The sequence below is a fragment of the Sycon ciliatum genome, chromosome 8 (assembly GCF_964019385.1).
Source record: "Sycon ciliatum chromosome 8, ocSycCili1.1, whole genome shotgun sequence".
Classification (NCBI taxonomy): Eukaryota; Metazoa; Porifera; class Calcarea; order Leucosolenida; family Sycettidae; genus Sycon; species Sycon ciliatum.
Genome location: NC_088650.1, coordinates 21,874,184 through 21,879,029, shown reverse-complemented (window position 1 = coordinate 21,879,029; position 4,846 = coordinate 21,874,184). Strand labels below are relative to the sequence as shown.

The following is a 4,846-nucleotide window of genomic DNA, read 5'->3' as shown; positions in this document are numbered from 1 at the left end:
CGCGGTTGTATTCTTCTTGTCGGTTGATCAGTGCAAAGCATGGCCGTGTGTGCATGTGTGGTACTGTTATATTTAGGTTTAAATTATACTTATAAAAACCTCCATTGATTGTCGTGTAGGGTTAGAAGTTTCTATACTTCATACACACCTGTATAAAAAACCTGGTGGCTATAAAAAACCTGTATAAAAAACCTGCCGGCTATAAAAAACCTGTATAAAAAACCTCTTTTTAGGGGTAGATGAGAACAAGAGATAAGTCCAAAACGAAAATCGGTTTTTATAAGTATAATTTAAATAAAATACATACTTCGTCCTCGTGTTTACTCGAATTATAAAAAACCTCCACAAAACCCTCGGCTTCGCCTCGGGTTTTGTGTCGGTTTTTTATTTCTCGTAAACACCTCGGACTCAGTATGTATTTTATAAGTACATGTATATGCCTGTGTATTTCTTATACAAACCACTTGACTGGCTTGAGCCCGGTCAAAGGTTCAGGCGGCACCTACTGTAAATCAACCGCAAGATCTCTTGATTATCGGTTGACTGCTCTCTTGAATTCTTGTGTGCATGTGCATGGATCGAGCAGCTCGAAGCAGCTAGCTGCCCGGAGGTTGTGCATATACTGAAGCGCACCTTCCTTTTTCTTACGTTTTTTCATAACTTCAAGTGAACCTTCCAAGTTGGAAGGCTGTTGGTTTGCGACAGGGAGTCGTGGTTTGCGAATTGTTTGTCTTGATGCAGCTAGCAAAGCATCAGGTTGTCCAATGTCAGCATCACAGCAGTCAATGTTGTGCTAACTCAGCCTAACTGTTAACATGTACGTTTTGACTCACCAGTATCTTGCTTATTATTGTCAGTGTAGGATACAAACAATGGATATCTTGTAAACCCTTGGTCCTCTCTTTTTTAGGAAAGGGTTTGCTCCCCACACAGGAGCTCGCTCTCTTTTTCACTATAAAAATATACTGAAGTGTTGTACAAGGCAGAGTGTGGGCCGGGTGCATCATGCATGGTAGATCTACATGATTGTAGTCTGTTCCACAAAGCCAAAGGCTATGCATGACATTCATGATTGTACAATCATGTTCAGACAACAACAACGATGACATAGTCATACTCATACTAGTCATACTCATAGTCTAGATCTACAAAAAGTACACGACTTTTTTTAACAGAGTTACGCGCAGAACGCGTAACGTTAGCAACCGGTTGATGTTGACCTTCATGATTCATGGACATGAAAATATTGCGGCGAGGGACGAGGGCCTGCAGCCTGTGCAGCACTGCAGGGCCTAGGGGACAGCAAGGAGAAGTCACTACCACGACCCAACTCAGCAACTGCTCGTCGCTAGCTGCTTCCTGCTTGAATGTTGCTGTGTCCGCTTGTGATATGATGCGAGCCGTCGACGTCCCGGCCAAGTTTGGTAAGTACCTGTTAGTGGCCAACGCAGCAGCGGTGATTAGGTAGGAACAACGCCAGGCTTAGCCAGGCGGTGTCGTGGCCACCAGCATTGGAAAATTGCCGCTCATCTGGTAGTATTGCTGAGCCCAACTGCGACTACCAGCTAGCTGGTAAGCTTATAAGTAAATCCTATTCTCCAAGGCATAGTGTTTTGTAGTTCCGGGCTTGTTGGGTGGATACTACTCAGGGCCTGCTCTAGACATTCAACACAGCCCGGTCAGAGTGTACCTGGCGCATGCAGGCCAGCCGGGTCAGATTATCCGGCAGAAAAACAACCAAAAAGCCTGCTCAAAACGCAGGAAAACAGAAAGGCGAATTTAGTGCCGGAAATCGGACATTTTAGAGAACAAGGCGAACGATCAAAGTCCGCAAACGTAGAAGGTAAACGACATTACGTGAAGAATGTAAAGCAGTTCCATTGGATTCTGATTTAACAATTAAAAAAAAAAGGTATTCTGTTTTCTAATTAGTGCTAGTACTAGTACTAAGTAGTAGCAGCCTAGCAGGACGAACATGTTCACTTATTAGAGCACTGGGGGGTGCCTGCAGCACCTTGTGGAGTGGCTGCTTCCTCGCGACCAAATCCACCGCCGCTCGTCTTCCTTTGGAAATGCGTCTTGCACAAAGCGCATGACATGGATACTAGTAGACTGACATGGTCGTAGTCCAGCCAGGGTCGACCTTTCTTCCAAGAGTCTTGGAAAGCGTGAGTTCTTTTTCTCTTCGCTGCGGGCTCCATCGTCCAAATCACCAATCGGCTGAAAACTTGCCACTGTGTCAAAAGCACCCCGCCAAAGTTACGCTTTTGACTGCCTGCCCCATCGACTTTGAATGTCCTGACTTCCTGCTCGCCGCTGGCCAGATCGCGCTCGAACCAGTTGACCCCAGTTGACCCTAGCCGAGTTTCTGTCGCTTGTAGACTGTGGTAGACTGTAGTGTGTAGATCTACCATGGTGTACGGTTGCGCTAGATTTGCAACAGATGGGGTCCGCGAGTCGTAAAAGTTCACCCGTATTTTAGGAATCCATTGTCAGTTTGAGACATTTTTTCAGCCGGGTCAGACTGGACCCGGTGTTATCTGTTCAGCCAGGTCGTGCAGTTCCCCAGCCGGGCGCGTGACCCGGCTGACCCGGCTCTCCAGCAGGCCCTGTACTACTAGTAGTTCTTTTCTGCATCTACGACCCGGCAGCGGGCTGGTGTCAGCGCCTGTGCTGTGCCCTGGCCTGTGCGGTGGCCTCTGACCCTCGTTTGGCTGGATCATGGAGCCCAGAGGCGTAGTACTAGCACGGTAGTCCTGGACTGACTGTCAGCTAATAGCTACTACATACATTATAAATTCATAATCATGATAATGACACCGAGTGGACTACTCTGCTGGTGTTAGGTAATGCTGCCCCTGCCCTGGTCTTATCTTTGCCACTGCATTGTAGTTGCCAACTTACTAGACACAGTGAACCTAACTATTACTTCAGTGTAACGATGGAGATCTACTACTAGTACTTCTAGTACCCCCGTCAGGCGCGTGCACCGGGTCAAAAAAAGGTGGTTTCCAAAAATGTTCGACCGCCATTTTGCAATAAGCTACCTGCAGATTCAGCAGTATTAAAAGGAAGCTTTAAAAGTTATGGCTGCCAGTCCCACCGAGCCATCAAAACAAATGTGGTACAAAGGTATTTTCCTGACACAGGATAAATGAATAGGCTAGCCGACGTTATACAAGTAGTTCGAAGTAGTGAAGGAAAATTCAGACACTCTTGCTAGTGAGTGAGTCTAAGAAGCAGTCTTAAACTTCAACTTGGCTGCCGCCTTCAGCAATGCCGGTGGCGGAGGAATCCGACTCTCCGTCAGAAATTTCCAGTCGTTCCGGGTGCGACGCTGCTGTATTTTTTCTCCCAGAGAGCGGACAAAGTCTTCTGCTGAAAACTCAATGCCTTTGTCCTCAAAACCACAAACCTGAACAGTAATTTTACTAACAAAACAGACAGCCGCTCGTACTCGAGTCCAAGACCAAAGCACCCACTTCAAAACCAAGATGAAAGCACTTGTTTCCACTTTGGACATATGCGACATGCCTACTGTCCGCGCTTTGTCTTTGATGTCCTCGCACAAGCACAGTCTCGTACACTGTACAGCGTCGAGTCCAGCAAAAAAGTATTTGCATCGCGCGTGAGTGGACATGTCACTAGCGCCGGTACCGTAGTGGCTGTGCCTGAATGCAACATGATATTGACATGTACTCAGCAGTAGCGGCACGTGCACTACACGTTCCCTGCCTTTCACACGAAAATTGCATCTACGCACACTGTGACAGTGCACGCGCACCGCATGTTGCGCATGCAGCAAAAATATCGCTGGCCGCAAAAAGGTGGTTTCCGGGCTCCAAGAAAACCGCGCGGTGCACGCGCCTGCCCATCATATCAAGCCTCAAGGGACGTAAATAATAATTAGAATCAGTAATTTATTGCCTTCATTGTAGGGCTAGGTACATGCAATGTCAGTACTGTGTACATGTATCTAAAGCTAAGGTCGACTGGTCTAGTGTAATGCAGGGTGCTCAAGCCACAATGGCCATTTGGCTCTAGCTGGAGCCAAATGCAGCTCTGTGGAATCGAGCACTTTTGCAAGTAATAAGCAACTTAGCCTGTACAAGTCAGATACATGTAGTTTATAATCCCATCACGTATGTTATACTCTACTTTATACTGCACAGTGCTGCACAGTGCTGCACAGTGCTGCACAGTGCTGCATTGTATCGGTCTCAGACAGCAGGCATGGTAGCAGGGGCGCGCTACCCACTCGTTGCCCCAAGTACCCTGTGAATCAATAAAATGCACTGATTTGGGCTCTGAATTTCCAAAAATGTCGGCTCAGCCGCCCCCTCCCTCACGCGCAAATTGTACTTCAGATGGCTGACCGTACCACACTAAATTACCTTCCGACGCCCCTGGGTAGGGAGGGGAGAGAGTATGGTGGAGGGTAGGGGTTCGGAGATAAGGCGAAAAACACTGGCCAGTACATGCAGTGTACAGATATAGCCATGATAAAGCAGCGCAAACTTTTGAAGGAGGGGAAAAAGTCACATGTCTCCCCGTGCACTGAAATCTGTCCTACGTGTTAGCTACAACGGTTACAGTAGATAGGTAAACCACACTGAACCGAAGTACGACAGGGAAGTGTGTGTGTGTGTGTGGGGGGGGGGGGGGGGGGTGTTTTTGGTCTATAGGTTTCGGTAGATGTGTTCGTTATTTTCTACCCCAAATGGTCGATTCTACTTTCCTCTACCGGCTTTACTAGGTTTGAAGCTGGTAGAAGTTGGTAACGGTTCCAGTATTTCTAAATCTGCATATGTGTGACCATGAGGTATGGCTTCCACAAAATATCGTA

General features: G+C 47.2%; 1 protein-coding gene across 5 annotated transcripts in view; it reads left to right on the top strand.

Moving 5' to 3' along the window:
- Window positions 1-1,319: 1,319 nt before the first annotated feature.
- Window positions 1,320-4,846, top strand: part of LOC135823293 (putative cyclin-dependent serine/threonine-protein kinase DDB_G0272797/DDB_G0274007) — a 28,202-nt gene continuing 24,675 nt past the window's right edge. For 4 of the 5 annotated variants that reach the window (XM_065336153.1, XM_065336152.1, XM_065336151.1 and 1 more), the window contains exon 1: window positions 1,342-1,572. The gene's annotated coding sequence lies outside the window, so the exon portion shown is untranslated. Of the gene's footprint in view, window positions 1,573-4,846 lie in introns of all 5 variants that reach the window. The other variant, XM_065336150.1, reaches the window with a different exon arrangement.